Source organism: Hemicordylus capensis, chromosome 6, assembly GCF_027244095.1.
Source record: "Hemicordylus capensis ecotype Gifberg chromosome 6, rHemCap1.1.pri, whole genome shotgun sequence".
NCBI lineage: Eukaryota > Metazoa > Chordata > Lepidosauria > Squamata > Cordylidae > Hemicordylus > Hemicordylus capensis.
The window spans coordinates 115029343-115054426 of NC_069662.1; the positions used below are offsets into that span (position 1 = coordinate 115029343).

General features: G+C 43.7%; 1 protein-coding gene across 2 annotated transcripts in view; it reads right to left on the reverse strand.

Annotated features, from left to right (window-relative positions):
- CHN2 (chimerin 2) overlaps positions 1–25084 on the reverse strand; it is a 218505-nt gene that overhangs the window by 153398 nt on the left and 40023 nt on the right. The window lies entirely within an intron of this gene.

Sequence of the window (25084 nt, forward strand, 5' to 3'; positions counted from 1 at the left end):
CCACCAGATGCCGCTGGAAGCCACAGGCAGGAGTTGAGGGCATGCCCTCTCTCCTGCTGTTACTGTCCTGCAACTGGTACTCAGAGGCATCCTCTCAGGCAGGTTCCAGATGGCGTCCCTTGGAGACTGCTGTTCTTTCAAATCTGAACTTTTATATGGTGTTCCTCAGGGCTCCATATTGTCTCCAATGTTGTTTAATATCTACATGAAACTGCTGGGAGAGATCATCAGGAGATTTGGTGCAGGGTGCTATCAGTATGCTGATGACACCCAAATCTATTTCTCCATGTCAGCATCATCAGGAGAGGGCATAACCTCCCTAAATGCCTGCCTGGAGTTGGTGATGGGCTGGATGAGGGATAACAAACTGAGACTGAATCCAGCTAAGACGGAGGTACTCATTGTGCGGGGTCGGAACTTGAGAGATTATTTTGATCTGCCTGTTCTGGATGGGGTCACACTTTCCCAGAAGGAATAGGTACACAGTTTAGAGGTACTTCTGGATCCAAGCCTCTCCCTGGTGTCCTAGGTTGAGGCGATGGCCAGAAGTGCCTTCTATCAGCTTCGGCTGATATGCCAGCTGCGTCCGTTTCTTGAGGTGAATGACCTCAAAACAGTGGTACATCTGCTGGTAACCTCCAGACTGGATTACTATAATGCGCTCTATGTGAGGCTGCCCTTGTATGTAGTCCGGAAGTTGGTCCAGAAAGCGGCAGCCAGGCTGGTCTCTGGGTCATCTCAGAGAGACCATTTAACTCCTGTATTGAAGGAGCTACACTGGCTGCCGATATGTTTCCGGGCAATATACAAGGTGCTGGTTATAACCTATAAAGCCCTAAACAGTTTGGGCCCTGGGTATTTAAGGGAACGCCTTCTTCGGCATGAACCCCACTGCCCACTGAGATCTGCTGGAGAGGTCCAGCTGCAGCTGCCATCGGCTCGTCTGGTGGCCACTCAGGGACGGGCCTTCTCTGCTGCTGGCCCGAGGCTTTGGAATGCACTCCCTAATGAAATAAGAGCCTCCCCATCTCTGACAGCTTTTAAAAGTCATTAAAAACACATCTCTTCACCCAGGCTTTTAATTAATGTTGTTTTAATGCTGTTTTAAAATATTGTTTTAAAATTTCTAAATTGTTGTAATGTGTGTGTCCCCCCACCCATTTTTGTCTTAACAAATGTTTTACTTTGTTTTTATTCTGTTGTAAACCACCCAAGACGTAGGTTTTGGGTGGTATAAAAATGTTTTGATTAATAAATAAATAAATAAAAACCTGCCTTTGAGGCTGGAGGTGGCCCACAGCCCTCCAACTAGTAGCCGTTGATAGACCTCTCCTCCATGAAGTTATCCAAACCCTTCTTAAAACCATCCAGGTTGTTGGCTGTCACCACACCTTGTGGCAGAGAATTCCACAAGTGGATTATGCGTTGTGTGAAAGAGTACTTCCGTTTGTTGGTCCTAGATTTCCTGGCAATCAATTTCATGGGAAGACCCCTGGTTCTAGTGTTATGGGAGAGGGAGAAGAATTTCTCTCTATCCACTTTCTCCACACCATGCATGATTTTATAGACCTCTATCATGTCTCCTCACAGTCGTCTTTTTTCTAAACTAAAAAGCCCCAGGTGTTGTAGTCTTGCCTCATAAGAAAGGTGCTCTAGGCCCCTGGTCATCTTGGTTGCCCTCTTCTGTACCTTTTCCAGTTCTACAATGTCCTTTTTAAGATGTTGTGACCAGAACTGTATGCAGTACTCCAAGTGTGGTCGCACCATAGTTTTGTGTAAGGGCATTATAACATCAGCGGTTTTATTTTCAATCCCCTTCCTAATGATCCCTAGCATGGAATTAGCCTTTTTTTACAGCTGCCGTATATTGAGTCAACACTTTCAACGAGCTGTCCACAACAACCCCAAGATCCCTCTCCTGGTCAGTCACTGCCAGCTCAGATCCCATCAGCATATACTTGAAGCTGGGGGTTTTCGTCCCAATGTGCATCACTTTATACTTGCCAACACTGAACCACATTTGCCACTTTGTCGCCCACTCACCCAGTTTGGAGAGCTCCTTTTGTAGGGCGAGGAGGGAAGGCAAGGTATAACCAACCTTCAACCCAGACGATCAGTCGTCTTCTGTGTGGCATGTGGCTTGTGTGCACGCATGATCCGAGCAGCCGGGGAAACAAGTCCCAGCCTCCAGAAATCCCTTAATGCATCGTGCAAGCAATGCAGTGCATTGGGGGATTCATTGGGGGTGCTCGTGCTCCAGACTCTGTGTGCTCCAGACTCTGTGTGCTCCAGACTCTGTGTGCTCCAGACTCTGTGTGCTCCAGACTCTGTGTGCCGCACACAACCCCGCTCCCAGGGTTAAGGGCCCACTCACACCCTTAAACCCTGGCTAAAGGCCGGGGTTAAAAGTAGGGTTAGGCAGGAGGGCAGTGCCAGGATCGACCTCGATTCTGGCGTGGCACATGAGTAGCCTAACCCAGGCTGGGCTGCCCTAAAACACCTTCTTTAACTGACACAAAAAGAAATCACACAAAAATTAATTCATTGTTCACACAAAAATTCATTCATTCATTGGTGAAGAAATGGCTAAAAACTCTTTTTCTACACTAATTCCTACAGTACTGCAATACATGGGACAGTGACCTTTCAAAATAGTTCAGTGTACAGAGAATGTCACTGGTATGCAAGGTCTACTGCACAACCATATTTCAAAATTATGCCTGTCTCTCTCAAAGGTCATCAGATACACTTCTCAAAGGATTCTCAATGGCTACTTGTTTTGACAGAATTTCAAAGCTATAAAAATAATGGAGGGAAAGACAGAAATGTGCTACTGATGATGTCATTATTTGATCCAATCCATATCCTGGATGATGAGTTTAGAATGTGCAGTTGTGCCTGTTTATTCCAAATGATGTTCTTTCCTTTTCTATTATTGGGGTGATTGGGGTCATACATTTGTCCCCCACCCATTGATATTAGGTTGCAACCACTGCAATTCCAACTAAGTGCCAGAAGCTGATCTATGCGGAGTTCAGCACATGTCAGGAAGAATTTCACAGCTAGCTCAGCCCTCTGCAGCACAGCTGAAAGTAAGCATGGATGAGCTGACAAAAACAAGTATTATCCGGGCTCAAAATACCGAATGAATATGCCACTAAAGCGGCAAAATTATAACTCTGTTTTAGTCATTGGGAGCAGCCTTTGCAGTTAAATTAATTCCATCCTGGCAATAGTGTCCTACTTCAGAAACAATTTCAAATATGACCATCTACATTTATTAAAGTGGCTTTTTTGAATAAAGACTGTTGGTCATATTGAAGAATGTTAAAAACAAACAAACCCCAAAACACTTCTATCCAATTCATAAAGGGAGGATTTCCATTACCATACTGATGCAGATAGAGGTGGAAATGAATTATGAAGAGCTTGATAATAATGCTGCTCTGTATGGGACGGGAAAATTTATATGGAAGTTTCTCAAGCATATGATAGATTTTCTCATTTATGTAGATGATGCAGTGCTGCAGCAGAATTCAGCAAAATCCATCATCAGCCTGGTATAGAATATACAGTAGTATAGTTGGGCTGCATTGCAGGTTATTTAAATAATTACTTACAAAACACCTGATTCATATTTTTAATAGAGTGAGCCTGATGTAATAGCAAGCAGTCTTTGAGATGTGAATGGATAGATACAACCAGTGTTAGAACTCCTATTTAAAGCTTATTCAAGCATTTTTGACATATGTTCATAGAAACTGCATTTTACCCTCAATCTAAGGATTTTTGACTTTTTACCATGTCGGATTCCATTTTTAAATTATGTCAGTGAATTTAAAACAACACACACTAGACCAGACCACTTAATAAATGCATTTACCACTTAGTAAATTCATTTTCATATACTAAAATCTTAGCAAAAAATCTTATAAATATGCAAAATATAACATACATCACTTGACATGATCAATGATAACAATGACTGTTGTTCTTGTTTGTTTGACAACTCTGTTACTTTGTATTGTAAAATACAAAAATAAAAAGTTTTTTTTAAAGAAGATAACTTACTATCTTCTTTTTAATATATGCAACACAAAATCTGTTTCTTCTGGTTGAGGATTTAATTAATTACTTGTCATTTATGTGACACAGCTAAATATGCCACTCTTTTGCCTTTATGCAGTTTTTACATTTATAGAATCAAACAAGGAGGGTAATGAACTGACTTCACACTATTGTTATATTTTAGCTATATTCTTCTCTTCAGTACACATGTATGTTTAATGGAATGCCAACATTCTTATTGTTGTTCTTAAAAATTGTATTGAATGTTCAGAGAAAATGCAAACTTAACCCTGCATGTGTGAATGATCAACCAAAGGACATCCCGATGTGGTTGTCAAACTGAACTCTGAAGAGTTCCTCCTATTAATAAGTGACTCTCTGCTTATTAGCTAGGTCCATTAGTGTTCAGTATTTCCATTCTTCTACGGAAAGAGAGTAGACAAATGTCCAGCAAAACAATACAGAATGTTTGGCCACGAATACCATATTGTCATATTCATATTGACATCTTTCCAGTAGGAGGCAGTGAGTTGACAACTCTAAAAAGCATATTTAACAAAGCTACTTGCCTACTAGTCACCTTAGCTGGCGCAGTGGGAAAATGCTTGACTAACAAGCAGAAGGTTGCTGGTTCAAATCCCCACTGGTACTATATCGGGCAGCAGCCATATAGGAAGATTCTAAAAGGCATCATCTCATACTGTGCAGGAGGAGGCAGTGGTAAACCCCTCCTGTATTATACCAAGGAAAACCACAGGGCTCTGTGGGCACCAGGAGTCGAAATCGACTTGACGGCACACTTTACTTTACTTACTTGCCTACTAACACTCCAGTAATTACTGTTTGTTACTAATCCTAATCTCATGGATTTATTAGATGTCCAGTGAATCCAGTATCTAGCTTACTTGATTAGCTCAAGTCATAAATCTAGTGACCAGATTTTTGCATTCAGGGATTGGTGAAATTGCCCCATGGCTTCATTCTACCCTGCTCCTAGTAATTTAAGAATATAGCCACCACAAAAGCAGCAGTTGTGACGGGAATTCAATACAGTATGTTCAGTACTTGTTACCAAAAGAGCCTGTTACCAAAAGAGCCTGTTTGGGGGCTCCTCCGAGGTGCACCTCTCTATATTTGGAACTACAAGCCTATAGTTACCATTTGCACTTTGGATCTTACTGGACCATGAGATCTCCACTTTGTTTTGCCTGTAGCTATCTCAACGGGCATGCCACTTTGGCATGTAGTTTGTGAGAAAGAACTCTTAGGTCAAGTTCAAAGCACAGGACTACAAGAAGACCTCCCCACGCTGTCAGCCCACTGATTGCTTACAAGTGGGAAGCCTGAGTAGACATGATTTAATCAAAAGCTATTCTTTAATGAATTCATCAAGTATTTCCCCTATGTTGGCACATTGGATCCAGTCAGGATAGCACCTCCTCAGGAAGGAGTGATAATAAAGCAGCAAGTCATTTCCTTGGCTAATGAGCATGTTAATGGCTGACTCAGGGCCGTGGGAAGCTAGCTTGTTTACATTTTAGCCACCCCCAGATACTCTAAAAGACATGAGAGATAATCTTTGATGCATTCATTTTGCCCCATTCTACATGGTGTTACTAGCAATGCTTTTCTGCCAACTCCCAGGACCCTCCACCTTGTGTTTGAGTTTCCAGGCTTCAAGATCTCACTCTTGACATGCTCAGGTACCTCACAGCATTGTGAGTTCTGTTTGTGGCATACAGGGACAGGTCATTTAGTTGACAGTGGGCGAGTCGCATGCCCCCCCCTCAAAGTTGGGATACCCTAAGTAGACCCCAGAAGTTAACTAAAGCATGTTAACTTCCAGCCAAGGCCACTCTGCACTCAGAGTGAATTTTCTCGGCCCCTCCCCTCCTTTCACAAAGGATAGTAGCAAACTAACCTGCCAATCAACTCAGCAGGAAGAACGCAGATAAGGCTCATGGAGGTAACTCACAAAAGAGGTTGAGTCAACGATAAGGACCTCAAGATGCACCAATTAAAAGTACTGATTGGATTATTGGAACCTCCATCCATGCAGATTTCCCCTTCTCACGTCTATGCACTCTATTGTCAAGACAATCAGCCTTGGCATGCCTCGGCAATTCCCACATTGTCACACTCAGAAAGAGTGATCAGCAACAATGGAATCCTTGCAAGTTCCACCCAACACACCTATTCAACAAAGAAGGACAACAGGAATGTGGCCCCAGGATGTTTTTGGGTAGATAAAGCCCCAATTTCATGATCCAGTGTGCTTTCTGCATACTATCTACCTTGGAGTCACCAGCTGCTTGGGCAATTTACTATACACAGGCCATTACGCCAGCCTGTGTCCAGTTCTTCCTACCACTCTCCAGATCAGCTTTCTTGCCTAGCCTGATCTGACCAGTCTTCCTCACCAACATAGGAAGCTGGTTCCATGGAAGAAGCACTCTATCAACTAACTCCTTTGGACTTCTTGCCCCTGCCTCCAACCGAGTTTTCTCTGAGGAACAATATTACAATCAAAGATATTTTGCGCAAATTTAATCTGACATGGAGCTGTTCCTTTCTGAGCTAATTTCTCCACACAAGCCCAAACACAAGTTTGGGGGTGTTCACCAATCACCCCAGGGTAGTTTCATTAACAATGGGCCTTTCAGATCTTTCCTAGCCTTTGTCCTAGAAGTTCACTCTTAACTTCTGAATAGAACAATTTTGCATCTTGTCCTTTGTCCGTATTGTCCACCTTTGCAAGGTGTGATCAGCATAATGTCCTTGGGCAAGAATTTTCCTATAGCTGGTCAAGACACCATCAATCCGTGTGCTTTCTGTGTCTCTTGGATTCTGCGTTTCTCCTGTGCCTCCTGTAACTCGTGTCTCTACCTCAGATTCACCTGGTGGTTCTTCCTCAGCTCCACCATCTTTTTCCTTCATCTTGGCACAGGCAGCTCCATTTTATCCTGCCTTGACTCTCACTCCTACTTTACCTTTCACCTCCAGACTGGCCTGTTTCCCAACCCGGTCTGCGTAGCACTCCTGGCTATGAGATTTTGGTTCATTTTTGGATTTTGCCTGGCTGACACACCTCTGCCTGGTCCCTGGGTTCCCTCTCCCTGCTGCCTGCCTGCCTCAGAAGAGAGAAGCGTCTTAGCCATGACTGAACTGCAAGGATTCACAGCAATCCTTTGGTCATAACCCCGGCTCTCAAAACGCCACCTTCCCTTCTCCTCATTTCTGGCTAAAATCCAAAACTGTCAATTTCTCTCGTCAGCCTTGAGTGAACTTAATATGGAAACTCAAGCCAAATTGCCTCCTTGTGACTGTAACACAGTCTGTTGTAACTTGTTGGTTTTGCTAGTCCTGCTGGTTTAATAAAATTATTCTTTAATCATTATTTTCTCTCTAACCTCTCCATTCAGTTCTTTCCACAAACGAAGTGTTAAACAAATTTATTCTGAAGGTGGAACTGTTCCATTCCAAGCTAGCTAGTTCCTCCACACAAGCCTAAACCATAGCTTGGGGTTCTTGCCAATTCCGCAGGAGCAGTTCCATTAACAAAGTTCAATATTATTCATTACTGTCAGTCCTAGAAAGATACTGATTTCAGGAAATGTTTCTTCCACATGAATGAAGTTTTCCTTGGCATTTAATGTCCAGTGTGGAACATTTTTCCTTGGCATTTAATGTCCAGTGTGGAACCAAGTTTTCCTTGGCATTTAATGTTCGGTGTGGAACCATGTCATAAGTCTAATTCAGACAAATACTAAACCATGGTTTAGCACAAACTAAACTGGTTCACATGATCAAAAGTTCATTAACTGAGAATCTGGGCTCATTTTATTAACAATGTTCATTAACCGATAATCTGGGCTCATTGGTGGAAGCACGCTTCCACAAAGTGCGTTGTGTGGGAAGCAAAAGACTCTCAGTCCTGAGTTGGCAGCACACCAACTTACATTTAAGTGATATCAACAGCCTGAGTTCATATCCTAGTTTACTGAGGTCAGTTAAATGGCAGCTTGGAGTGAGCCAACCTGAGACTGGGAGTTGTTTTTGCTTCCAATACAACATGCTCCATGGGAGCATGTGCCTTAGGGATGTGTACAAATTGATTTGGCGCATCCAGTAGAGATGCACTGAATCAATTTGGCACAGCACGCCAAATCATTCCGGCGGGACAGGGACTGGTACCTTTAAGCATGAGTAAAGCAGGTGTTTATCTGCTGTTCTGCTGCGCCACTTTTCCAGGCGTGGTGCTGGAAAAAGACTCAGAAGTCTGCGTGCAGCCACGGGACTTCACCCAGCAGCCCCGCGTGCAGCGGCGGGATGCACATGGTCACTGCATATGCACGGCGGCTATGTGCGTGGTTAGCAACACCATGCTGACCATACACGTGGTCAGAAACACCATATTGACCATAAACATGGCTGGAGCACAAGAGAATGTGCATCCTGCCACCGCATGCAGACAGCTGGGTGAAGTCCTGTGCAGACTTCTGCACAGTGGTGCAGCACCACGGCGGAAAAAGCAGCAAGGTGGCGGAGGAGCAGATAAGGATCTGCTTTACTTATGCTTAAAGGTACCGCTTCCCGCCCTGCCAAAACATTCGTGCACATCCGTCTTGTGCCTCCAGTAATCCCAGATTCCCAGTTAACGGACATTGCTTTTGATCATGGGAACGAGTCCTATGGACGAGCCAAAGGGAAATGCTGACTTGTTTGCTGAATCTCCCTTCACCTCCTTCTCCCATCTAAGACTCCTTTCTGCTATCACTTTAATAACAAACCGCAATTCCATGTTATGTACAATCTTGAACAACTACATTGTTACATACTTAATGTTAGAACAAGTCAGGCTATAAACTAGGATTAGACAGTGGTTTGATATCCTAGACCAGGGCCCTCCAGCTGTTGTTGAACTACAACCAGGTGCATAGGGATAAAGAAGAAGGAGGGACTAATGTCTCTGGGCTTCAGGGAAAATGGGGCTGCCAAGGTGCCCCCTTAGCACCGCTCCATTATCCCTCCTTCTATTGCACACCAGTCCCTCCCGCCCCCTGTATCTGCACAAAGATGCATTGTCCGTACTGCAAAAACATGCACAGAAGCTCCGTGGTCCTCTCCAGCCCACTGAGTGTTGACTTCACCAGCTGGATGCTTCCTTTTTAAACCTGCAAGTGAGAAAGAAAAAACAAGCATCGAACCCAGAAAAGTTAGCACTTTGAGAACTGGAGAAGGTGACGTGACAGGGCTGCCATGCATTCCTTCCCAGTACGCACACCACCAGCTATGCCTTGTGTTGGCATGATGACACAGGGGACGGGTCTGGCTGGCAGCAGCTGCAGTAGTGGGGAAGCATTGCGATGGCCTGGACCACCAACCAGCTTGCTTGCTATACTCCTGAATGCAACTCCCTTCATCCCCAACCACAGTGGCCATTATCAGGCTTGATGGGAGTTGTAGTCCAACATTTCCAGGAGGGCCAGTTCTATACAGTTCTGTTCTAGATGTTTCTAATTCTAGTTAGTTAGCAAACTGCAGTTGCCTGAATTTGTACATGATATGAAACCAAGGTTTACTTTAAAGGAAAAGCAAAAGCTTTCACTCCTCTCCTCTCATGCATGAGATAGGAGGAGAGGGGAGGAAAGAGGATTATTGCATGAGCATGCAGCTCCCTTAAGCTTGTTCACGTAGTCCTAAACTGTTGATTAGCGTTACATTTGAACTGGGCTTTGCCCTCTTTAGATGTGGACACCTTTTTGAAAATATATGCAAATCACCACTTTAACATTCATGCCTACAGCCTCACATCTTACTCCCATAATCACCCTCTTAGACAGAACTGCAAAATTAATTTGTCCTTTCTCCAACCATATTCATCCTCAGGATGGAAAGAGCTGCACCATTTTGACTTTATTCTTTGAGATTCTAGGAAGAGGCTTATGAACACTGCATGTTAAGACATTTTAATGGATTAAACATTCCTCTCTCCTTCCAACAAAGCAATGCAACACAATAGACCTCCTACTTAAAAGACACTGCTTTACTATTAAATGCATCCTGGAAGACAAATGGGAAGGTGTGAAAGATGCCCCTCCTGACCAAGCAGCTAAAAAAAAGAATTAAATTGCTTAGGCAATCCTAACCAAACACAATTTTCATAAAGCTGATTGACACACAGATTGAAAAGAAGAATGTCCTGTGTGTGTGGCCATAGTGTGCAATCTAGAAACCAGTAGGAACGGGAAACAAATTGCCTCAAGCAGGTGCAGAGCCGGAAAAGGGAGTATACAAGATGGTGTAATACAAGAAGCTTCAGAACCGCAGAGGCAGGTCTGAGCTAGAACAAGCAGGTAAAGTTCAGGGCTATCACGCTTTACAGTCTCTCTTAAAACATTTATTTTGCAGCTGAAACCAGGCAGCCATCAATTTACTGGAGATAAAGCTTCCTTAATAAAAGAAAATCCTCATGCACAAAGAAATTAAGAAATACAGCCTGAATAATACTGAGCAATCTAATTATTACTCTATAGCATGTGCTGCATAAATTCTTTCACATTCCATTTGTACTCGGTCTGCATGTCTGATCTCACAATTAGTACAGTCATATTATGCTTCCCTAACACCGACATTAAAGAGCAAATAATAGACTCAAGTGTAAATGCTGGTTGCACAGGAAACTCACAGGGAGTTTAAGTCAGTTGATTGTAAGCCTTTTTCTCATAAAAATTAAAGACTGAAAATAAAAAAAAAACCCAAGACAACTATCTTAATCATATCATCCAAAAAAGGGCAGAAATGCACTGATTCTCTGACCCAGTTTTGTGAAGGTGGTGGGGAAAAGAAGAGCAGCAACCTTTATCAGTTCTTCCCTCTTACATGTGCAAACACAATGAATGCTATTAACTAGATGACTGAACATCAGATGAACCTGCCTCCCAGTCAATTATGCACCAACATGCCAATGAAACAGTACAGTCACTTGTGCCTACCAATGAGCCTATGCAGCATAAAATAAAATGGTTGTCTAACACAAGGCTGCTTACAAAATGAAGTGAAGTGGAGATATCATTTTATTTCAAGAGGACCATATGGGAAACTGTGACACCAGCTGCCCTCTGTCATGAATTGGTTAGCTGCATTAGACATTAATTGAAGGAATTGAAGGCTTGGGCACAATCACCAATGGACACAAAAAGACAATTTTGTGTAAAAGACACAGAATTAGAGCACTCTCATCTACTATTAAAAAGAGCTGTTCTCATATGATGGATTGAAATAACTGCAAATAATCCTTTCCCTGTTCCTTCATGAATAGCATAAGCTGCTTGTAAGTGGAGAGTGTGATAGCCCCACCCACACATTCATGATGTCATTACATTGTGCTCCTACCCACATATTCAGATCTTCATAGTGTATGTAAGATCTATTGAGAAGTCTAGTAGAGCCTTCACAAAGGTAGTTCCAGTTTAGGCTGGAGTCCTATAAAAACTTATAATTTTCACCAAAGGTTCAAGGCTGCTATATTTCAGAAAGGTTTCACAAGTCTTTCGTAAAGTTGTTTTAGTGTTTTACTATTGTTCAATAACTAGTTCTACCTTCTTTGGTGTAGGTTACAATGTGGGTGTAGCTTGTATAGTTTATATTGCATATTTATATTGCAAATTGTATGCCTTGCTTCAATCTAAATGAGTCACAGAATCTGAACCCAAGTCTCCTAAATCCAAGGCTGATTGATTGATTAAGTGCCATCAAATCAGTGTCGACTCTTAGCGACCACATAGATAGATACTCTCCAGGATGATCTGTCTTCAACTTGGCCTTTTAGGTCTCTCCTGGGTGCATTTATTGCTGTCATAATCAAGTCCACCTTCCTGCTGGTCGTCCTCTTCTTCTCTTTCCTTCAACTTTCCCCAGCATTATGGACTTCTCAAGGGAGCTGGGTTTTCACATAATGTGTCTGAAGTATGATAGTTTCAGCCTGGTCATTTGTGCCTTGAGTGAACATTCTGGATTGATTTGTTCTATGATCCATTTGTTTGTTTTCTTGACTGTCCATGGTATCCTCAAAAGCCTTCTCCAGCACCAAAGTTCCAAAGTGTCAATACTTTTTCTGTCTTGCTTCTTCAAAGTCCAGCTTTCACATCCATAGAGTGTCACGGGAAAAACCACTGTCTGAACAATTCTTATCTTTGTAGGTATAGACACGTCATGGCTTCTAAATATCCTTTCCAAGGCTGTCATTGCAACCCTACCAAGTGCTAGTCTGTGGCGTATTTCTTGACTGCTGGATCCTTTATGTTGATGGTCGATCCTAAAAGGAAGAAGATATCCACCACTTCAATGTCTTTATTATCCACTAGTATTTTTAAGCCCGTTATGATAACGGGCGCTAGCTTTCTCTCCCGCCTTTAAATGGTTTTTTAAAATTGATTTTTTTTCCTTTCTCTCTCTCTCTGGTGTTTTTTTTTTTTTTCATTATCCCCTCCTCCCTCTGTCCTCCTGCCGCCCGGTCACCCGCCCTCCCAGCTTTCCAAAATCCCCTTCCCCGCTCCTCCCCCCAATTGATTACGAGCCAAAAGGGCCCATGAGAAGGCCGTCGCCCCCGCCTATCGCCCACCCAGCTGCCCGAGCCCACCTTACCCGCTCCAGCCCGCGATAGTCGGGCGAAGAAATAAAAAATTATTTGCACAGTGGAAGTGAGGAGCTCAGGAACAGAGCTCCTCTCTGTGCTATGCTGCTGCCCAAACTGCCGCTATGGACGCAAAGGACGTTGCGTCCTTTCGTCCATAGCGTCAGTTTGGGCAGCAGCATAGCACAGAGAGGAGCTCTGTTCCTGAGCTCCTCACTTCCACTGTGCAAATAATTTTTTATTTCTTCGCCCGACTATCGCGGGCTGGAGCGGGTAAGGTGGGCTCGGGCAGCTGGGTGGGCGGGTGGGCGATAGGCGGGGGCGACGGCCTTCTCATGGGCCCTTTTGGCCCGTAATCAGTTGGGGGGAGGAGCGGGGAAGGGGATTTTGGAAAGCTGGGAGGGCGGGTGAGCGGGTGGCGGGAGGACAGGCTTCCCCTGCCGCCTCTTCCCCCCTCAATCACCGGCCGGGCGGTCTCTGGAGGCGCCGCTGCCATCCTCCGCGGCCGGCCCGGGCCCTTCACGGTCGGCTCTGTCCTGCCGGCCTCCGTTGGCCTCCATTCCGTCCCCCGTCTCCCCAGCTTGGTTGCTGTCTCTTCTGGGCGAGGCGGCGGCTCTGCCGCCGCCTCGGCCAGTTTCCCCCGCCGGCGCTTCTCCGGCTTCTTCGGGGCGGCCGCTTCTGGCCGCCCAAGATGTCCGCCAGGTACCGGCGAGCGTGTCTCCCTTGCCCTGTTCTGCGCCTGCGCTTCGCGCAGGCGCAAAACTGGGCAGGGAGGCACGGACACACGCTTGGTGTCCGTCCACGGACGGACACCAAGCGTTTTATTAGAGAGGATTCTGAGGCTAGTTGCTGTACCCGTTTAATCTTCTTTACATTTAGTCATAGTCCCATTTTTTTTACTGTGCTCCTTGACTTTCATTACTAGAGCTTGCAGTTCATCTGCATTCTCAGCTATCAGAGTGGTGTCGTCAGCGTAGTTCAGGTTATTGATGTTTCTTCCTCCAACTTTAAAACCGTTCTCATCTTTCCAATCCAGCTTCTCTCACTATTCTCTCACAGCTTCTCAAGTATACAGCTTTTCCTTACTCCTTTGCTGATCTGGAACCAGTCTGTTTCACCATGTTCTGTCTGGACAGTGGCTTCCTGTCCTGTGTATAGGTTTCTCATGTGAACAATGAGATGTTCTGAGACACCCATTTTCCTAAGGATATTCCATTACTTGACATGGTCGACACAAAGGCTTTTCTGTAGTCAATAAAGCACATATTGACTTCTTTTTGATATTCTTTGGCTTTCTCAATTATCCAGCATGCATCAGCAATGATTTCTCTTGTTCCTGGGCCTTTTCTGAAACCAGCTTAAACATCCCGCATCTCTCTTTCCACGTAGGGCTCCAATCTGCATTGGATCCAAGGCTGACCGCACTGTAAATGTCATTATCCTCCTCACTAAGTTGTGGAAGGTATCAACATATGAGATTTGGGAGAGAAGGTTAAAAAAAGGCACAAGCTCAATAAATTACAATTAGAGAGGATGTCAGGACTGGCAGTTGGCCAGTTATTAAGGGCTGATTGATACATTCAAGTTTATCATCTGATCACTTAAACAGTTTGTAATGATAGGAAAGGGAGGACTAGGCCTCCTAGGAACATAGGAAACTGCCATATACTGACTCAGGCCATTGGTCTATCTAGCTCAATATTGTCTTCACAGACTGGCAGCAGCTTCTCCAAGGTTGCAGGCAGGAATCTCTCTCAGCCCTATCTTGGAGAAGCCAGAGAGGGAACCTGAAACCTTCTGCTCTTCCCAGAGCGGCTCCATCCCCTGAGGGGAATATCTTGCAGTGCTCACACATCAAGTCTCCCATTCATATGCAACCAGGGCAGACCCTGCTTAGCTATGGGGACAAGTCATGCTTGCTACCACAAGACCAGCTCTCCTCTCCTCACTTAGAGCAACTGCTGGAAGAGTGGGCCTTTCCTAATAAAGAAAAAAGTCAGGGAAATTCAAAACAAAAAGGACCAGTCCAGAGGAGAACTGGTCTTGTGGTAGCAAGCATGACTTGTCCCTTTAGCTAAGCAGGGTCTGCACTGGTTGCATATGAATGGGAGACTAGAAGTGTGAGCATTATAAGATATCCCCCTCAGGGGATGAAGCTGCTCTGGGAAGAGTAGAAGGTTTCAAGTTCCCTCCCTGGCATCTCCAAGATAAGGCTAAGAGAGATTCCTCCTGCAACCTATTTTCCTTTACTGTATTGCTTGAAATCTGAGTTGCCTGGTTAATGGAAACTTTCTCTCTATTATAATCTGCTTTATGAAGGGACAATTATTGTTATTGCATACTGTTGATCTTTTAATCTAATAATAAACTCTTGTTGCTGAAGTGTGCTACTCTTCATTTTGGGTCTGCCTTAGTCACACACCTTTGAAAGCCTAGCCCTTCTAGGGAGGGTTCTGTCATTTTAACCTCTCCCAGGAACTTATATGGAGAGTGGGTTTCCCCCACATCAAATTAAAAGTGGGTGGTGACAGCCTACTGTGAATCCCTTACAGACAAGGATTCAATCCAGTGAACCCCCCTCCACCCACTCGTCTGGCTCTGGTAGAAGTCACAACACAGCTAGTGATGATTTGCATGTGCAAATTGGCCATCAGGGATCTAATAGGACAGACAGAGGTTCCCCGTAATCTCAGACACAAGGCTTTTAATACAATCAGTTCACACATTCAACTGTCAGTCATCAAGTGTAACAAAGTCAAGTGAAGTCTGTGTATGTGCAAACCACCTTAAATCTCTGCAAGAGAAGGATCCATGGATCCATCCACGGCAAAGCAGTACCAGACAATAGTAGAGAGGCACAGCCAATGGGATTAGGCCAAGAAAATAGGGACAAGGTGAGGCAAGAAAACATGAAAGGCAGTAGGGCACAATGTGGTCATTATTACAGGAAAAGTTGTTCAGAATCCTTATTTATTAGATTTTTATCTTGCCCTTCCAGAGAAGCATATATCATTTCCATCTTTTATCCTGAAAGTTGTTACTGTGCCAAACAGGTTCAAGTGACAGTGAGCTATTGGTCTAAAGTTCCATAGCTGATTGGGAGTTCCATAGCTGGCTGAAATTTGAACTTGGGTCAAATTCCCAGACCTAATCCAACACTCTAGCCACAACAATGGCTCGCAAGAAGAAATAGCAAGTTTTATAGTAGAGGATGAAGCATTATAAAAACCTGTCTGCTGAGTCAGGAGTCTTCAGTCCTGGTGGCAGGCTGATGGCTCATGTGCAGAAAAACATTTCAGGGGGGGAAACAAAAGAGCCAAGTATCCACACTTTTGTCCTATGAAAGCCATCAGGGTATTTTTGGAGGAAACAGGCCAAGCATATAAAAATCATAGATAGTTGTGTTGTTCCATTAGAAAAAACATAAATCCACGAAACTAGTAACCCAGGGTGGTGTAGTGGGTTAGAGTGTTGGACCAAGACTGAGCAGAAAAGAGTTCAAATCTGCATTTGGCCATAAAACTCACTGGGTGGCTTTGGGTGAGTCACTTATCTTTCAGCCCAAGCTACCTCACATGATTGTTGTGATTATAAACATAAGCCATGTACACCACTCTGGGATCCTTGGAGGACGAGCAGGATACAAATATAAAAACAAAGCAGAACACCAAAATGACATATTAAGGGTATTTACACATGCAGCTTAACCCAGACTAGGACAGCCCACCTTGGGTTAGACTGCGGGTGTGAAGCGCCGGGAGCGAGGTCACTCCCAGTGCTGCCCCTGCACCATGCACCATTTTTTAACACGGTGTTTAGCCAAGTTTAAGTGAAACTATGGTTCACTTAACCTTGCCCGGCAATTGTCTAGCCAATTGCTGCCAGGTTACACAGCTCCCTTCCGGGCTCACCACCAGAAATGGAGTGGCTACGCCAAGCACAGTGACTGTTTTAATGAGAACTGCAGCCGCACTTGCTTTCCAGGGCATCCTGGGATACAGGAGAGGGAGGTCCTCCTACTCCCAGTGTTTCCCTTGGCCGCACCGCTGCCATGTGGGCACACAGCGTGGTGCAGAGGAGGTTGGCGGCCACTCATCTGCCGGGATGGCAGGCAAGCTCCTGCACCTGCCCTCCCCAGCAAGGTCGCGTGAAATATCTTAAGCAAGCCTTTTTGTTCTGAAGAACTCTTCATCAGGCTAGATGTTAAGCAAAGAAAAAAAAAGGGTGAGGATAGCTGGATATAGTGTAATAGCCCTAGAAGTTTTAAAAAAGAGAAGCAGCAGCAGTAGTTTTCAAGTCTGAAGATGGAATACATGAGGAACTGAGGAGACTCATGCTGATTAGCCATTAGGTACTAGAGAATGATATTTGGCTGCACCCAGCCCAAGCATGAAATAGGAAATATACTTCCTGAAGTAGGAAATATACTTCCCTCTTTGTGTGTACAGAGCTCAGTGCAAGAGATTCCTGTTCCTAATCAGAGTCTTTGAGAATAACCATAAACAGCTACTTATGACTCAGGAAATTTTTAATAGGGAGGAAAATGAGACCAAAACATGATATCCTGAGAGAGCAACAAGAGTCCATGCAAATATTCTAAACACTCTGAAAATGTGTTTAATCATTACCTCTTTGTTTTAACAGAACAGGATGAAAACTTAATCTTGTGTAAGGGAACTTCAAGTGATGTGGGAGTGAACGCTGCTGTTTCCTGCCAATCCTTAGCCCAGAATCGTAAAAGAACAAAAGCACACACAGCTGAGTATGCCAACTGTTAAGAATTTCGAGGAGGCATTTGATAAAAATCAAACTATTGTATTCAGTTTCATTATAAGAGCTAAACAAGATGACCTTTTTATTGTTAAATACTTAATGTTTGGTGAATGCTATTCAGCTCTTTTTCTAGTTGAATCTACATTGTCAGATACATTTATGATGATTTTTAAGATTACTGATCTAGGTAAAGGTAAAGTGTGCTGTCAAGTCAGTGTCAACTCCTGGCGACCACAGAGCCCTATGGTTGTCTTTGGTAGAATACAGGAGGGGTTTACCATTGCCTCCTGCCTCACCAGTGGCAGAGCCAGTCCGCCAGGTACCCGTGTCTGGCAGCGGCGGCCCCGCTCACCCCGCATCTGATATTAGACGCGGGGGCATAGTCATAGGAACATAGGAAGCTGCCATATACTGAGTCAGACCATTGGTCCTACTACTAGCTCAGTATTGTCTTCACAGACTGGCAGCAGCTTCTCCAAGGTTGCAGGCAGGAATCTCTCTCAGCCCACATGGCTCTGTTCGGGAGTTGGAGCCAGGCCGGTGCTGCATTCGCAGCACAGCCAGGAGCGGCTCTTCCCTGCCTTAAAGGGTTAGGGTAAAACCCTAACCCTTAAAGGCAGGGAAGAGCCACTCCTGGCCATGCTGCGAATGCAGTGCCAGCCATTTAACTCCCAAACGGGGCTGCACGGTCCCGCTCAGGAGCTAAACCAGCACCCCCCACGTCTGACATCAGATGGGGGAAGTGTGTCTGGGGCCGTGCTTACGGCCCCTGATTGGTGGTGGCTCGGGTTCTTTGAACCCATTTGCCCAATGGTGGCTCCGTCCCTGTCCCGCACAGTATGAGATGATGCCTTTCAGCATCTTCCTATATCATTGCTGGAACATCTCTCTTTTCTGGCAGTCAAAAACTGAAATTATGTAATCAAATTGCCATAAAAATGTCAACACAGAGGAGTCTTCCACTGAGGTTTAGGTGTAGTTGCATATAAATATACTTGTAAAAATTACTAGTCTGGTAAGAAACGACACAAAGTTGTGCTACTCAATGGTAAACCCCTCCTGTATTCTACCAAAGAAAACCACATGGCTCTGTGGTCACCAGGAGTCTACAACAACTCGACAGGAAAACTTTACTTTACTTTACTCAACCTGAGCAAACAAGAGAGAAACAAAGGTAAAGGGGGGGGGGAGATTCATTTACTAAAGTTTTATTATATCCATCCTGGGTTATAAGGCAAATTTTAAAATTATTACATCCATCTTACAAAAGACTATATGGATATTAGCTGTCATTCTGTCACTAGCTGCCATTACGTTGTGAATAACACTTTTCAAATATGCTCTAAAGTTGCCATCAGTTCCTTCTCCAGACTCTTGGAAGTACACCTCTTGCCAATTGTTAACACACTGCACCAGATCCTACATTCAGACCCCAGAGTGAATTTTCAAATGTGCATCTAGCACACACCATCAGCAAGCACTAGAGTCTCCATCCTGATGGGAAAAAATGCTTTTCAATTTCAAATGTTACATCACACTTGGCTCCTGCATTATTGAGGATGCAGCAAAGAAAGAGAAAAGCGGAGAAGACTGAAGACAAAGGCAGTCTACATATAAGAGCAGGTTATTCAGACCTCCAAACAAGTCACAACTGAAAGTATCACTTGATCTGCTGAGGGACATTGGTACAAGAATGGGTACAGTGCAGTGTCCCATGGGTGATTTCCACACTGCCAACACGGGTATAGACATTTAAAAATCAGCATAGTTGTACTGGAGTGCTGTTGTGCAAATACCTTAAATTGTGCAACACCACGGCCAAATGCCATTTTAGGCATATGCACAACAGTGCTCTAGCACAACTATGCTGACTGGACTGGTAGCACAACTACTACCGTTTGATTTCTCCACACTCCCTGATCCAGGAGATTTCTTGCCTACATTAGTTGACAACAAGAGACACTGACTCTGGTTCTCCCCATACAATGGCTGCTCCAGAAAGAATCTCTGGCTAACAGTGCTACTGAAAATCTTTGCAGCTCACTAGCCTTATTATAAAACCTTCTGTGCTGAATACTCTTTTACTTTGTTGTCTCTCCCCACCCCCTTCCCTCTCTCCTTTCAGCTTTTGGTTATTTGCACCTTCAGAGGAGCTTCTGATGCTGCCAGTCTGGTACCAAAACATAAGCACAGAAATAAATATCCCCCAAAGTGGTATCATGTTCCATAGAATTTTGTGCAGTATTTCTTCACATAGGCTATGCCATCCGTGCTAATTTTGTGTTTGCCCTGGCTTGTTCAGTACATCAGTTACTGGCCAGCATACCTGCCATGTAGTTAGTGGAAAATACATGGACCAAATCAGTGTTCTTCACTGTAAAGCCTGGGGGTGAGTGGCAGACCCCATCAACCTGAAGTGCGGTTCCCGGACTCATTATATATTGGGTTTGTGTGAAACTTTGGCCAAAGCGGAATGCTCTGGTCAGCCCCCCTGGTACAACACAGAGATGACCATTCTCACTGTTCTGTGCCCAGTGCCAGTGGTGGTGGGGCTTTTAAGAAGACTGCACCCCTTTGAGTCCTTGCACCCTCTTGGAAAGTGTGCACAAAGTCCTGAGAAGTGTGGCCCTTCTCAGTACTTTCCTCCTAGAGCTCTTAACAGAGGGCTCCGTCTTTCTTAAAGGGCCCTCCCAGCACTGAGAAAAGCACAGTATTGTGCAGAGTTAAGCACAGTTGGAAATGGCTCTCATATTAAAGGGTGGGTTTGGGGGTGGAGGGTTTTTTTGCCAAAGTGACCCCTGCTTGACAAATAGTGAAGATCGCTGCACTAAATCACCAGATCCAAGGCTAGAGTTAAACACACATCTTCAGAATGCTCTCATTCTCCCCAATTTTTCATTTTCTTTCATGTCCCTACTTTTATTACCAATTTTTAAAAATTCCTCCTCTTCCCCCCCTCCCCACTCCTTTCTTCAATCCAGTATGAATCTCAGTACTGCTGGAGAGGAGGAGCTGATACATGATAACAAGAAAAATGGGAAGCAGAGCTGCTCCCTTGCCAGCTGTACTTGCTAAGATCTAAGACCTGCAAACCATGTATCTAGAGCTAGTCAGGGGAAGGATTTCCTCCTTTAAATCCATTCCAAAGCTTTAAAAACTTCAGCTCTTCTTTAGATATATACAAATGATTTAGAATGTACTGGAAAGCTGTCCAATTTTTCAAATAATGAAATATTTAAAATGATTCGCTTCTCACTTCCAATTACTACATTCACCATCAAGAAAACGGGATTTGTACAAAACACTTCTCTTCTCACTACTTCTCTTGTTTAATTAAATTCAAGTCCATTTGCATTTCTCACATTTGCATGAACTTTGTACTTCAAAGGCTGATTTTCTGATTAGCACAGCCTAGTTCCCATTAGTTATATAAACAACTCAGAACTGAAATCAGAGCTATCTGCCCTGACTTAATTTTTGGTCTCAGTATAGGGAATTCTTCATATTTTCTTCCCTTTGGCAGTTTTTCTTTGGTTTTGTATAATTAATCTTTGATGATTTGCTCATATACTATGTTTTTTACAGAAGAAAAGGGTGGGGTGTAGTTTTTCTTCCAGTAAGAATAGATGCTTACTCTTTTGCTTTGAAGTTTCATCATTGTGTGAATGCTGGGGAAAGAAACTTTGAATCAGTGGGCTGAAATAAATGTAACAAATATAAAAGTTACAGAATTGTAATTACTCTGATCCAAATAATTTCCCCCACATAATTAAATATAAGAGATACTTTGTTGGTCTTTAACACAAATTAATCTTGCCCATCTACAGTACATCTAAATCTAATCCAAACCAATTATAACTTCTTTGAACAAAAAAGAACAAAGAAATAGGCTAAGAAGGTCATGCAATTTCTGGTTTCACTCTTGGGGAGGCAGTGGCACAGGGGAATTTGGATGAAAGCAGTCTCGGTCGATTACTCCATTAATTTCTTCTTTCAAATCATTGCTCTGTTTAGAATGAATCTAATAAAGCAGGCAAGTGTTCATTTATACTTAATAGTACTATACAAGGCGCACAGAAGTTTTCTATGCAGAGGATAAAAAAAGTCATTACTTCCAAGTCATCATGTGATATCAGTGGGCACTTGATAAGCTGGCCTATGCAATTCCCTCACTTGAGCTCTGATTAAAGAAGCTAGAGGAACTCCACCCAACATCCTGCTTCCTGCTATCCAGCTAGAGCAGAGAAGTGCAAAATTAGATGTTAAATTAAAGATAGCTTCAATGTAGCATTTTCACCCATGTGTCTGAAATTACCCAGATGCAGTTTTCAACATGTTGAAAACAGGAGTTTCAGGAACGATGCATGGGAAGCAAATTATGAAAAGTATCTATACAAAATGGACATGGAGTCATAGTTCAGTGGAAGGGCACAAGCTTTGCATGCAGAATGTCACATGTTCAATCCTGGGTATCATCAGGCAGGGCTGGAAAATATCCATCTGCCAGTCAGCATAGCAACACTGAGCTAGATGAATCATGGTCTGATTCGGTAAATTTTTTTTATTGAAAATTGAAAATTTTTATGCACGATACTCTTACTGTATGGTTTCTATTGCAGTTTTTTGAGATGCTTTTGATGTGATGTATAGTTTTGTGTGTGGTTTTGTTGTATTGAGAGGCCATTGGCTGTAATAATAAGTAAAAGGCAGCTGCCTATTTAACCTATGAAATTAGTCAGGATAGTAGCTGTCATCCCAACAAAGCATGCGCGTCAATGAGGAACAGTGACTTGTTTCTGCTCCTACAAAGTGCTTCCAGAGAACCGGCAGCACTCAGAGGTATTAGCTCTCTTGAGCAACAGTGGGAGTGCAAGATTGCTGGGGGAGTTGTGCGTCACCACAGACCCTTCTGACGTATATGCTTCTTTAGTCAGGATCTGAGACACTGAATTTGGAGTAGCCAATCAATCTGATGTTGGAGGGAGGGAGGCACAACGTGCAGAGATTCTGACTGACAGCTACACCTAGAAGAGCTGGTGCTGTTATGTGCATGCACACTTCAAGAAAGAAGCAATTTTTGCTGCTTTCTCCTTAACTCTGAAGCAGACTGGAATCCCTGAAAATGTGTCCCTGAAGGTTGCACAACACTCAGGGACATATTTTTGAGTTCACATAGCTTCACAGTGAAGGGGAAATAGACTAAAACCACGCCTCCTCCAAAGCACATTCTACATATTCACTGCATCAGCACTTCCGGATTTCAGTCTCTGTTATTACTGTAAACTATTATGAACTGAATGCCAACCTCAGGGACCCAGTGGTATGGCAGGCAAACCTGTATACTAAACCAGTAAAGGAGCCAGGAATTCAATTATTTATTTCAGTACTATACTCCCCAGGGCCATGGATTTATAGTGATTTAACAGCTAAGAAGATGTAGCAAGAGAAAGCAATAATAAGCATCAATAATTTTGAAATGAGTGTGCTTATTGCTCAAACACTAGAACACTCACAGGTTCTAGAATGAAAACAGGCCTGATCTTTAAAAAAAAAACAATCTATCCACAATAAGAGATAAATGGATTGCTTCCTAAAATATTATACAAAATATCATCACTCTTCTTGCATGCTGCACAATCTCTGGAATTTGATTACTTTAGAGCCTTTTTCAAATGTTTCTGCTTTGGCACCATGAATTTTATGTCAACTGTTGTCTCATGCTTGTTTACTCTTGACCTTCTTTGCAGTGAAATTAAATGCTGATGGAGGAGAGTTCAGATGCTCTGCTCTCAAAAAACAGAATGAACATTAGTCAGATAAGAAGCTTGCAGACAGGGCCGGACCTTCTATGAGCCCTGGTCAGGCAGTCACTTCAGGCAGTGCATCAGAGGTATGGATACCCCAGGAATACCCCACTGCCTCTGCTTCCAGATCACTAACCTACTCAGGAATCTCCTTGTCCCCTTGCTGACTTCTATTTTCCTCACTCTCCCTGCCTGCAGGGGGCAAGGAATGGAGCAACAGGAAGTTGCTGCTGTTGCTGCACCAGATAAGAAATGGGGTGAAGGACTAAGTTTGGGGTTTGGATTGGATTTGGTTGCTCCCTGGTGCATGAAGTGCCAAGAAGGGAAAAGTCAAAAGGACTAATGGTGGGGCGGATGAACCTTGTCCCTGGTGTGCAAAGCATTGAGAAAGAAAAGCTAGATGAGATTTGGGTGGGTGGGCAGGATGCTGGGGGGGAAGGGAAAGGAAAACGATCAGGTTTCTGCTGGCAATGGAAGGAAAAGTTGCTCCTTGGCAGGTTTCACGCACTGAGAAGAAAAGTAAGGTCAGCAAGGTGGAGATGGGAATTGCTATTGTGGAGATGGAAGGGCAGTGACTTGGCCCACTGCCTCAGAAGCCGATCAGGTTTGGCCAAGAAGCACGGAGGCCTAACTTAATTTTATGTTTCTCCAGGTGAATTATGGCATCCCATTGGCTCCATATGTATTAGGGCTAGAAGTAAACATGGAAGGCTTGTTTACTTCTAGTCTTCCATGTTTACTTCTAGACCTAATACATCTGGAAACCAATGGAATGCCATAATTTGTATGGAAAAATGGAAAATTATGTTAGACCTCCACGCCTACAAAAAAAAAAAAAGATTATTGTTGAGCCAAACGTATCCCTACAGGCTTGGGCCAGACCTGTTTGCCAATTTAGTCAATGCTTTAGATGAAATAACAGAATAGAATCAGAGACTGAAAAAGAACCTCACTACTTATAGAACAAGTAGAAATTTGGGGATTAGAAGCTCTCTCATCCTTTTCCACTTTCAGAAGCAAACACAACAGCTGGCATGGACAAGAACATAATATGCTTGGCAGGGACAAGAACTCCAATGCCTTTTAATATCTACATGAAACCTCTGAGAAAAATCATCAGGAGATTTGGTGCAGGGTGTTATCAGTATGCCGATAACACCTAAATCTATTTCTCCATGTCAACATAATCAGGAGAAGGCACAACCTCCCTAAATGCTTGCCTGGAGGCAGTGATGGGCTGGATGAGGAATAAACGAAGATTGAATCCAAATAAGATGCAAGTACTTATTGTGTGGGGTCAGAATTCAGTGGGAAAAAAATTTGATCTGCTGGTTCTGGATCGGATCACACTTCCCTAGAGGAAACAAGTACACAGTCTGGGAGTCCTTCTGGATCCAAACCTCTCCCTGGTATCTCAGATTGAGACAGGGGCCAGAGGTGCTTTGAATTAGCTTTGGCTGATATGCCAGCTGTGTCAGTTTCTTGAGACAAATGACCTCAGGACAGTGCTACATATTCTAGTAACCTCTAGACTTGACTACTGCAGTGCGCTCTATGTGGGGATACCTTTGTACATAGTCCGGAACCTGCAGTTGGTACAAAATGTGGCAGCCAGGTTGGTCTCTGGGTCATATTACTCCTATATTAAAAGAACTACACTGGCTATCAATAAGTTTCCAGGCGAGACACAAGATGCTGGTTGTAACCTATAAAACTACTACTACTACTACAATGACAATGACAAATATTTATATACCGCTCTTCAACCAAAGTTCTCAAAGCAGTTTACATAGAAAAATGCATA